We start from the raw sequence: 12761 nt of genomic DNA on the forward strand, positions 1-12761 counted from the left end.
TAGTTACCCGTGCCATGCTTAATTAGCTAGGAGTTTATAATGGTTTACCTTGCATGCCAACATGCTTTTAAAATGGTTGTGATGTACTATGATAGGATGGTATCCTCCTTTGAATGATTCGAGTGGCTTGACTTGGCACATGTTCACGCATGTAGTTGAAACAAAATCAACATAGCCTCCATGCTATTTATGTTCATGGTGATTTATATCCTACTCATGCTTGCACTCAATGTTGGTTAATCTCAATGCATGTTTATGAGCTTTGTCACTCTCTAGTTGGTCGCTCCCCAGTCTTTTTCTAGCCTTCACTTGTACTAAGCAGGAATACTGCTTGTGCATTCACTTTCATAAACCCAAAGTTGTTCCATATGAGTCCACCATACCTACCTACATGCGGTATTTACTTGCCGTTTCAAGTAAATTTGCATGTGCCAAATTCTAAACCTTTAAATGATAATATGTTTTGTATGCTCGAATGCTCATGTAGCAACTAGGGCTCTCAATATCTTCCATGCTAGGTGTGTTATTGTCACGATGTGTGGAATCCGCTCATCATTCACAAGAAAATGGCTGGTAACCGGGATGCCCAGTCCCATGCTCAAATCAAATCAAAATATAATTGCAAACAAAACTCCCCCATGATTGTTGTTAGTTGGACGGTACCTGTTGTTTCGGACAAGCCGTGGAATGTGCTTGTTGGTGGTGGGGGAGTATAAACTTTACCATTATTTTTGGGAACCGCCTGTAATGTATCTGGTATGGAAGATACCGAGATCTCTTGGTTGTTATGTTGACAATGAAAGCATGCCGCTCAAAATATTGTTTATTTCTCTTTCAAAAATTCGAGCTCTGACACCTCTGCAAATCCCTGCTTCCCTCTGCGAAGGGCCTATCTATTTACTTTTATTGCTGAGTCATCATCCTCTTATAAAAAGCACTAGTTAGAGAGCACCACTTTCATTTGTATGCATTTCTATTAATTTATATTGAGTATGACTATGAGCGTGTTCGGAAGTCCTCCACGTTGCTCAACTCCACAGCTTCTCAGCCGCGCTCCAAACTCCACCTGTAGCGAGAAGCTAGCACCATTCTGTATGTGCTTCCAGCTCCTCTCCACGCTAGGCGGGCTGGCAGCCTGCTTGGACAGTCAAAAGCCCATCTAACTCAAGAGGAAAAGAGGCCTTAGGCCTACTCGGGAGAGGAGGAGAGAGACTGGACTTGGCCCAGTTTGGAGGTGAGCGTCAGGATGCGTTCACGCTGCCTGATCCAACGATCGAGAGGACGGCGGGCGACATAAGAATCGGGATCGCATGAACCGTTACCAGAACTCACTTGGCGGTGGCATCATGCGTAATTTGACGAACTCCGCGTTTCTGAGGATTCCGCGAAGCTGCGAAATCCCAGCTTCTTTTACTCCACCAAATCGCACTACGGCTCGGTACAGCTTCCAGAAACTGGCTCCACGAAGCTAAGAGCGTTCGGCCTAACTTCTCGCGAGAAGTTTGCTGAGTGTGGAGCGTGGAGGACTTCAGAACACGCTCTATGATTGGATCTCTTTTGCCATGAATTACAATGTCTAGTCAGTCCTTGATCTTCAGGGGCGATCTGCATTTATGTTTTGCAGTCTCAGAAAGGTCTAGCGAGATACCATCTTGTTATATCATATCATGATTGATTTGAAAAAGTGTTGTCATCCGAGTTTTATTATTATTGCTCGCTGGTTGATTATGCCATTGATATGGGTAAATGTGAGACCTAAACGTTATTGTGAATATGGTTAGTTCACAATCTTTGCTGAAAACTTGAATGCTGGATTTACATATTTGCAACAACAAGATCAAACAGAGTTTGTGTTTTCTTTATCACTTTCAGTTCGTCAACTAGATTGCTTGAGGACAAGTAATGGGTTAAGCATGGGGGAGTCGATACGTCTCCATCGTATCTACTTTTCCAAACTCTTTTGCCCCTGTTTTGGAATCTAATTTGCATGATATGAATGGAACTAACCCGGAATGACACTGTTTTCAGCAGAATTGCCAGGGTGTTTGTCAGTGGGAACGACACCTATGGGATCACAAGAATCCCTACTACGGTCGCGGGGGGCGGGGTCGTGAGAAGAGCGGATCAAACAGATAGCACATGGTTCGTTTATCCAGGTTCGGGCCGCGAGGATGCGTAAAACCCTACTCCTGCTTTGGTGGACTGTATATCTATGTTCTTGAGCTAGCTATGGGGCGTGAGGAGCTCCAAAAAGCCGAATACTCCTCCTGGTCGCCTCGGGCGTCCTTTTATAGGAAAAGGGGTGGCCACAGTGGCACACAGGAGGTGGAAAGGGAACAGTGATGCGAGGTTATCCCTCGCATTACATGACAAGGCGCATTTAATGCGTCCTGCTTAGGTGTCCTTGCTTTATCGGGGAAGGGGGAGAGACCTGTCTCGTCCATCGCCGCTCCCTCTCATGTCCACACGCGCCCTGGCCAGCGGCGCCCGCGGTGCCATGTAGGCAGGCAGGCAGCTGAGGTGGCGCAGTGGTGGGTCTCCACGAAGATCCGCATGCCGCCACGCAGGTGCCTGCCCAGCTGGTTGGGTCGGCAGCTGCATGCGAACGACGGTGGAGGTTTGACTGGCGTGGGCCTGATGGTGGCCCTATGGGTGTTCTTGGAAAGGGCCTTGCCGGGGCCCCGGCAAGGGTCTTGCCGTGGCGCCTGCTGTCATCCCCGGCAAGGCTCTTTGCCGGGGGCCTTGTGGTCCTCCTTGGCTGGGATCCCGCCAAGGATCATCATCTTCTAAAGGATGTATCTGATCTTGAATGCCTTCACAAAGATCTGCATGCCACCACGGGGATGTCTCCCGAATCCTTGCCCCATGGGGGCAGTGGACTCAAGGGTGACTCACTCCTTAGGTTTGGGGCGAGCTGCCACGGCAACGGTCTTGCCGGGTTTGCTAAAACTGCCTCCCGGCAAGGATCTTGCCGGGAGGGATCCGCTTCGTCCCCTTTGCTCTTCGTGGTCTTGGTCTTGGCGTCGTTCTGCTTCTCCTGAGCTTTGGCCTTACCTTGGCTCACCTCCCTTGCCTTGCTCAGTGTGGTGGTGCCCGTGGCTCCGACTGCCCGTGCACAGTTATAGGGGTACAAAAAGTGTACCCCTCTTTTTGTACACCGACAGGAGCCCCCGGGCCTGGGCCACACGTAAGCGCAATCGCGTCGTTGGGCTAGGCCCAAAAACGGTGCGCGGGCAGGCGGGCGGTTTTTACCGTGGTAAGTTTCTTCGCGCGCCGCGGTTCCCATGCTTCCCGTGTGTGGCGCGGCGTGGGGATGCGCATGTGACGTGGGCCGCATGTGTGGGGCTGAGCTCTGCATGCATGCGTCACGTCGTAGTAAAGGGGGCGGTTCGCGCCTTCCCCATAAATGGAGGGAGGCATGGAGGCGCGGCCCATTTACTGAACAGGGCCAAGGCGTGGTCTTCAAGGCGTCCACTCCCCACGATCACGGGGTGGGGAGAGGTCGCCTCACCCGTCGCCTTGGTCCTGCACGCCTGCCACGTGGCTCTCATGCGCTTGGGGTGGCGAACGGTGGAGGCGGGAAACCAGGCCGCCGCGGGCTGGGGTGGCGGGTCGGTCCCAGTTCCCTGCGCCTTCCGCGTCTTGATTGGCTGAGCGGCACGGCCGAGCCCCCACCCCGTTCCTTTATAAAGAGCGGGAGTGGGGGATGGCGTCCCGCATTCTTTCATCTCCTCCTTCCTTCAGCTTCTGCTCCCCCCTTCCATCCGCCATGGAGAGAGGGAATCCTGGCCCTTCAACGGTGGCGGCGAGGGTCGCCGCTCGACAATGCGTCCCTCCTTCTCTTGCACCCGCGGTGTCATAGCCAGCCGCGAGGGGAAGGGGGAGGGGCGAGGCCGTGGGCGAGGCCGAGGCACTCGGGGAAGAGGAGGACGGGGCGGCGCGCCGGCCTCGCCTCCGCCAGCAGTTCCTCCCCCCATGGAGGGCCACGATGGGGATGACCCTTGCGAGTTCTTCGTCAGGCTGCGCCGGCCGCCTCGCCATCACCTTCGTCTCCCGGCTCCATTCGTGCGGGAGATGGAGCTGGATCCGCCGGAGTCGCTGCGGCTGCACATGAGGGGCCGTGGGATCAGCGGCACGCGGGTTCGCGTCGACTTCCCAGCCCCTCACGTGATGTATCTTCGTCGAGGATGGAAGACGTTCACTCAGATCCACCGCTTGACGGAGGGGCTCACTCTTCATTTCAAGCTGATGGAGGGTGGCCTTCTCTCCGTCAAGGTCTTCGGCTGCATCGGGACCCGTGCAAGGTGCTGCGTGGAGAGCTCTTCTGATAGCGAAGACTCCTCCTCGGGCGAGAGTGACGAGGAGGACAGCGGCAACGACGACGAGGGTAGTAGGCGGCAGGATGACGGGTCCTATTAGGTGTCGGGCGCCGCTCCGTGCAGCACCGGCGACCCCATCATCAATGTCGCTGGCTCCCTGAACTTCTCGCGGTCGTCTCCTTGGGCGGCTGGCGTTGGGAGGCTGCGCAAGAGGAAGAGGGCGGGCGGAAAGGCCGTCAAATCGGAGTACGCGGGCACCGCCTCGTCTTCGAGCTCTGCTTCCGGCGCTGCCATCACCATCCAGCCTTCAGACGGCCACCGAGATGTTCTCTTGGTGTCTTCTTCCACCCGTAGCTCGCCTAGGTGCCCCTTTTGCCCTTTTCGCATCCTTGACCCACCTCCTAAGGAGAGGGACAAGAAAGGGATTATGGGCACCTTATCTCTTTTTAGTTTGTAAGCCTTCGGGCCTTAGCTGAATTTAAAACTTGTAATCCCATCATTTATGTTTTTCATTCCCTATGGACTGTACCTGAGTGGAATGTTTTTAATGAAAAAGGGATGCTTGCCGGGTCATTTGTTTGTGGGTAGAACCCACGACAAGGAGTAAATCCTTGATATCTTTAAGATAAACATTTCCTTGCCTGGCAACAGGCCTTTTCGTCTCCCCACTTTGGTCGACCTTTATCACACCTTTGGCGGAGGCAGGGATGAGGTGGGTTCAGGCTCCTTGTTTCATCCTCTCGCTGCCGCGACTACGACCAAACCTGGCCCTAGGAACGAGCCCTAGGGCCTAGAGTTAGGGGAGCACGGTAGCTTTAGGAAAAAAACGAGGTTTCACATACCTCAGTCCATAAGGGAATGCATGATAAGGGATGAAGAACTTATCTGAAGCTGTAGCCCCCGGCAACTCTGGTTTGCCGTGGGTGAATCTTTGCTCTTGCAGCCCCCGGCAATACTGGCTTGCCGGGGTCTAGATGCTGGTCTGTCCCTCTTCTCTTTTTCGTCCTCAAGTGACCCGACAAGGATATCTGTGAGCCCTGCGAACCAAAGAAGATGAAAGAACGGCAAAGAGATGCACAGTCGACCTCTAAGCTAGGGGTTAGTTGCCGCTAAGCACTATCAACCCTAACCAAGGACGAGACTCGACCTAGCATGCATGCTATAACTTAGGGCGCCAGCGCTTCATTTATTTATGCTCAGGGTCTGCGCCTGGCTTTGTACAAAGGGTTACATGCATCATCGGCAATGCTTGTACAAAAGGTGGCTTGCCGGGGGGCCCGGCAAGCCGCGCCTCATGGGTAAAACTTGCGAAGATGCTCAATGTTCCAGGAGTTACTCACCGGAACGGCATCTTCAGTCTCCAGGCGGACTGCGCCGGGCCTGGTGACTCGTATTACCCGATAAGGGCCTTCCCACCTTGGCGTCAACTTGTTGGAATTCTTGGCCGATTGAACGCGCCGAAGGACAAGGTCGCCTTCCTCAAGGCTTCGGGCATGAACCTTGCGGCTATGGTAGCGGCGCAAGGCTTGCTGGTAGCGTGCTGCTCTCACAGCCGCCCGAAGACGATCTTCGTCAAGGAACATTGCGTCATCTTGCCGCAGTTGCTCTTGCTCAAGCTCATCATAAGCGAGCACTCGAGGTGACCCGTATATGAGTTCAGTGGGGAGAACTGCTTCTACCCCGTATACTAGGGCAAAGGGTGTTTGGCCGGTGGCTCGATTTGGCGTCGTCCTGATCGACCAAAGAACCATCGGCAACTCATCAATCCAGCGCCTTCCACTCTTGCGCAGCCTGTCAAAGGTCTTGGTCCTTAAGCCTCGCAGTACTTTAGCGTTTTCCCTCCTCAGCTTGACCATTGCTTCGTGGGTGAGCAACGGAAGCGAAACAGACTTTGCTGCCGAGGTTTTGGATATATTGCATGAAGGTGCGGCTTGTGAACTGTGTGCCGTTGTCGGTGATGACCCTGTTGGGTACACCAAAACGGCACACTAGTCCCTTGAAGAACTTGACAGCTGACTGAGTTGTGACCTTCCTCACTGCCTCCACCTCCGGCCACTTTGTGAACTTGTCGATTGCAACGTACAAGTACTCAAAGCCCCCGACAGTGCAGGGGAAAGGGCCCAGTATGTCGAGCCCCCAGACCGAGAAGGGCCAGGAGAGAGGAATGGTTTGAAGGGCTTGAGCTGGCTGATGAAGCTTCTTTGAATGGAACTGACATGCTTCACACCTGGTGACTAGTGTCGTCGCATCCTGGAGGGCGGTGGGCCAAAAGAAACCTTGCCGAAATGCCTTGCTAGCAAGGGCCCTTGACCCGATGTGGGATCCACATATGCCTCCGTGTATCTCCGCCAACAGCTCCAGTCCTTCCTCCCGAGGGATACACTTCAATTTCACACCGTTGGGCCTCTTTCTGTACAGGACGTCATCGACGAACTGGTACATGGTAGAGCGATGGGCTACTTTTTCCGCTTCTTCTTGCTCTTCAGGAAGTTCCCCTGTTTGGAGGAATCGGACGGTATGCTGTGCCCACGCAGGAGCCTGGGGCCCGACGGCGAGGACTAAAGGCATTTCCTCCGCTATAGGAGCGGTTGTCTCGACGGCAGGAGCTTGACGCTCCGCTAGAGCTAGCCGTCCCGTGGCGGTCTCAGTGTCCCCGGCAATATCCTTGCCGGCGGCTGCAGGGAGCTCAGCGGGAAAGTAATTGTCGGGTCCTGATTTCCTCCTCTTGTTCTGCTCTGTTGATGGATCAACGGATGGCTGAGTTAGCTGGAGCACAAAGGTACCTGGTTCCACAGGTAGCTTGAGGGCAGCACATTTTGACAGGTAATCGGCGATATCATTCTCCGCTCGGGGAACGTATTCAGCCTATATAACGTCGAAACGCTCTTCCAGCTTTCTCACTTCATCGACGTAGGCCTTCATCAACGGGCTCTGGTAGTCCTTGTTGACTTGCTTGACGACGAGCTGCGAGTCGCCCCTAACGATGAGCTTCTTGATTCCGAGGTCCGCCGCGATCCTAAGACCGGCAAGCAGCCCTTCGTACTTTGCCGTATTGTTTGTTTACACCTCCCCGGGGAAGTGCATCTGGATCACGTACTTGAGGTGCTCTCCGGTGGGCGCGACAAGCAGTACGCCAGCCCCGGCGCCGTGTAAGGAGAAAGCTCCATCAAAGTACATGATCCAACTTCAACTTGCCTCCTTGCCCGGGAGAGCAGTCTCTTGGGCTTCTTCGTCAGGCGTTGTGGTGCAATGAACTCCGCCAGGACTCGGCTCTGAATCATCGAAGTACTTTCAAACTTGAGGCGAAAGCTGGACAGCTCCAGTGCCCATTCCACAATTCTTCCCGTTGCATCTGGATTGTGCAATATCCATTGCAGAGGGAGGCGAGTGACGACAGTGATCTCGTGTGCCTGGAAGTAGTGACGCAGCATCCTCGAGGCCATAAGAAGGCCGAAGAGCAGTTTCTGCATGCCGGAGTACCTTGATCTAGCTCCCTGCAGGAGGGAACTAACAAAGTAGACCGGGTGCTGCATCATTTTCTTCTTCGGCGGCACTTCAACTGGCTGTGTCGTCTCTGCATTGGTTGTTGTAACGCCCTCGATGCGGTTATAGCTCCCACGTGTCGAGGCACGACTTAGAGACATAACCGCATTGAAAGAATGTCGCAAGTTAGGAAATCATCACAACATCCCATGTAATATATAGAATAAAAGGGGAGATACATAGTTGGCTTACACTCTCCACGTCACATCAAAGTACATAAATAACATACATCATTCAAACACTCATGGCCCGACTACGGCGCCAAAATAGAAGAAAACCCAACATGCGACACGGTCCCGATCAAACCCCAACTAGGCACCACTACTGATCATCAGGAAAAGACACGTAGTAACGCTGAGAGTCCTCGTCGAACTCCCACTTGAGCTCGTACTCGTCACCTGGAGCGAAAACACCTGGACCTGCATCTGGAGTTATAGTATCTGTGAGCCACAGGGACTCAGCAATCTCGCACCCTCGCGATCAAGACTATTTAAGCTTAATAGGAAGGGGTAAGGCAAATATAAGTGGAGCTGCAGCAAGCGACTAGCATATATGGTGGCTAACTTATTCGCAAAAGAGAGCGAGAAGAGGAGGCAAAGCGCGAGCGAGAATCTAGAGGAACAACCTGCGCAAGCATAACTCCAACACCGTGTCCACTTCCCGGACCCCGCCGAGAAGGGGCCATCACGGTAACACACACGGTTGATTCATTTTAATTAAATTAATGTTCAAGTTATCTACAACCGGACATTAACAAATTCCCATCTGCCCATAACCGCGGGCACGGCTTTCGAAAGTTCAATCCCTGTAGGGGGGTCCCAACTTAGCCCATGACAAGCTCCCACGGTCAACGAAGGAATAGACCTCCACCCGAGACACACCGATCAGACTCGGTATCCCGGTACAACAAGATGATTCAACAGGTTAAAACAAGACCAGCAACACCGCCCGAATGTGCCGACAAATCCCGATAGGAGCTGCACATATCTCGTTCTCAGGGCACACTCAGATGAGCCAGACGTCGGGTAAGCCAGCCCAGAGTGGCCCCTGGGAGCCTCGGACATCGCTCAGTGGGACAAACACTCAGAGGAGCACTGGCCCGGGGGGGTTAAAATAAGATGACCCTTGAGTCTGCAGAACCCAAGGGAAAGAAAAGGGGCTAGGTGGCAAAAGGTAAAACCAATGTTGGGCATTGCTGGATAAGCTTTAATCAAGGCGAACTATCAAGGGGTTCCCATTATAACCCAACCGCGTAAGGAACGCAAAATCCGGGAACATAACACCGATATGACGGAAACTAGGGTGGCAAGAGTGGAACAAAACACTAGGCGAGAGGCCGAGCCTTCCACCCTTTACCAAGTATATATATGCATTAAGATAACATAGCAAGATAATGATATCCCAACAAGTAAATAAATGCTCCAACAAGGAACGGCCTCCAATCTTCACCTGCAACTAGCAACGCTATAAGAAGGGCTGAGCAAAGCGGTAACATAGCCAATCAACGGTTTGCTAGGACATGGTGGGTTAGAGGTTCAACATGGAAATTGGGAGGCTGACAAGCAAAAGGTAGGCATCATAGCATTGGCATAGCAAAGAGCGAGCAAACTAGCATAGCAAAGATAGTAGTGATTTCGAGGGTATGATCATCTCTCCTGCAAAGCTGTCAGAGTTGACTGAATCCTCAAAAGCAAACTCAACGGGCTCCTCGTTAGCGAACTCGTCTCCCGGCTCTACTCAAACAAGACAAACAAGCAACAAGGATACAATCAACCACGTGCAAGCTCAAACAATAAGATGCAATGATGATATGCTATGCGGGATGCAAAATGCAAGATATGACAGGAAATGCATGAACCTGGCCTCAACTTGGAAAACCAAGTGTGCCACTGGAAAGATGGGATGAAATCGCTTGAAAAACGATATAAAGAACGCCGGAATCGGAGTTACGGTTTAGAAATGGCAAGCGTTTTAAGAAATGACACCGGTCTGCGATTTATAGCAAGTAGGCCTCTAAATGCAATGAAATGAACATGCTACAGCACCCAAACATGACAACAAAATACATGGCAGGGATGCACACAAGATGCTTAACAAAAGACTAGAACTGAGCCATGGCGAAATCATCCCTTATGAGGTTCAAACAAGCATGGCAAAAACGCAAATGCAAAACAGATTTCAGACTTAGTGAAATTAACACTTGTCTGAAATTTTAGATCACGAAGCCCTTTTCGTAGCAGCAAAACAACATGATACATGACCTGACTATGACAAAGAATAACATGGCATGGATCTACTCAAAACGCTTAAAAAAAGTCCCAAAGTGACCTGGGGCCAAAAGGGATCACAAAATATACTAACAAGCACACAAACATAGCTAAACCACAATCAGTTTTCAGACTTAGTGAAAACTGAGACATGCTGAAATATAACTCACGAAGGCATGTAAACGAGCTCGATGCACTCACCACGGTGCAAGTCATGGCAACTCAAGCATACATCCATTAAGAAGGCACAAAATTCTAGCTATACATGGCAAGAACAATGGCATAGCATGCACGGATCAACTACAATAACATCGGCAAAATCGCAAACGAGTTGACGATCTGCCCAGATTCACAACGAAGCAAAAGTAGAGTTCGATTGACTCAAGCTAGGGTACCCCATAATTGCAAGTAAAGACATGTATGGATATATCATAACAATATTAACAATACTCCTTTACTGATCATCCCCAAAATAGGCATGGATCATTAGGAAACAGCAAGAACATATGGCATCATGAACTAAATAATCCCAGACTTAGTGAAAACAACTAAGTCCCTGAAAACAGATTTACCGGGTGCCTCACTTTGCAAGCTTGCACAAGTCACCACACACATCCTAAAAATGCATGGGTTGCACCTCTGGAAAGATAACAAGATGCTTAATAAAACATATGAAGGACTCACAGGCATATCATGTACACAACAATCATGGCAAAAATGACAAAAGTCTAAGATGAACTAGCGGATCTGACAATTAACTCACGAAGCCTCCTTCTAACAGCATTTCGGGCATCAAGATGAACTCAAATGAAAATGATGCAATGGAATGAAATGATGTACTCGTCGAGACGAACATTTTGATATACTATATGTCCAAATCGGAGCTACGGATGCGGAGATATGGCCGGTCAAAGTATGCTCGAAAAATTAGGGTTCGGGAGAGAAAAGTCAACCGAGTAGAGTAGATCTCAGATCTGGATCGCACGGGAAACGAGGATCGCCGGAGTCATGCACTGTTCACCGCCGGAGCGCGGAAGTCGAGGTCGCCGGCCGGGACGGCGGTGGTGGTCGGCGGAGCGGGGCCCGGCCGGAGTTGGCGCGGCTCCCGAGGAGGCGGCGAGGCGGCGGGGGACCCGGCCAACGGAGTTGGCCGCGGAGGCGGCGGGGCGCTCGGGCGCGGTGGCGCGATGGCTGACGGCGGCGCGACGACGGCGTGACGGCGGCGGGGAGGCGGAGCTGCGGCGCGGTGGCGGGGGCGGCCGGCGTTGGGCGCGGCGAGGGCAGCGAGCGGGAGGCGGCGGCGCGCGGTGCGGGCTCGCGGGGGCCGTCCCCGGGCCTGGCGGGTCGCGGCGGTGGAGGCTGGCGGGAGGCCACGTGGCGGGCGCCGGTTGGCTGAGGCGGCGGCGGAGACTTTGTCCGGCACCGGGCGGACGTGTCCGGCGCGCGGAGATCTATTTGGCTAGGGTTTCGGGGAGGGAGAGATCCGAAAATGGAGGGGTCTATATATAGGCATAAGTGGAGCTAGGAGAGTCCAAATGAGGTTTGGTTTTCGGCCACGCGATCGTGATCGAACGCTCAAGGTGATAGAGCAGAGTTTGGTGGGTTTTGGGCCAAAATGGAGGGGTGTTGGGCTGCAACACACACGAGGCCTTTCCGGTCCCTCGGTTAACCGTTGGAGTATCAAACGAAGTCCAAATGATACGAAACTTGACAGGCGGTCTACTGGTAGTAAACCAAGGCCGCATGACAAGTCTCGGTCCAATCCGGAAATGTTTAATCCCCACACACGAAAGAAAGCTAGAAATGACCACCGGAGGAGAACGAAGCGCCGGAATGCAAAACGGACAACGGGGAAAATGTTCGAATGCATGAGATGAACACGTATGCGAATGCAATGCACATGATGACATGATATGAGATGCATGAAAACGAAAACAACACACGGAGACAGAGACCCGAACCCGAGAAATAAATATAACTTAACACCGTGCAAATTGGGAAAGTTATATCTGGGGCGTTACAATGGTGTCGGGCTCTGTCGCTACCATTACCTCGTCGTCAACCTCTCTCTGCACCACTAGCGCGGCGCTGACCACCTGGTTCGTTGCCGCCAGGTACAGCAGCAACGGCTCCTGTGGCCTAGGCGCAACTAGTATTGGCGCGGACGAGAGGTACTTGTTCAAATCTTGCAATGCTGCTTCGGCTTTTGGCGTCCACTCCATCGGTCCCGCCTTTTTCAGGATCTTGAAAAAGGTAAGGGCGCACTCGGCAGACTTGGAAATGAATCTGCCCATGGCGGCAACGCAACCAGCAAGCCGACGCACATCCTTGATTCGCTTGGGTGCTTCAATATGCTCTATAGCTTTGATCTTGTCCGGATTGGCCTCTATCCCACGCTGTGACACAAAGAACCCGAGAAGCTTGCCGGACGGGACGCCAAAGACGCACTTCTCAGGGTTCAGCTGGAGATTGATCTTGCGCAGGTTTGCAAATGTTTCTTGCAAATCCGGTATGAGGGTTGCCCTGTCCTTGGTTTTGACCACTATGTCATCCATATAAGCTTCCATATTTCTATGGAGCTGGGGTTCAAAACCAATCTGGACCGCCCTTGCAAACGTCGAACCAGCACTCT

The sequence above is a fragment of the Triticum urartu genome, chromosome 3A (assembly GCF_056163025.1).
Source record: "Triticum urartu cultivar PI428250 chromosome 3A, HENAU_Tu73, whole genome shotgun sequence".
Taxonomy (NCBI): domain Eukaryota; kingdom Viridiplantae; phylum Streptophyta; class Magnoliopsida; order Poales; family Poaceae; genus Triticum; species Triticum urartu.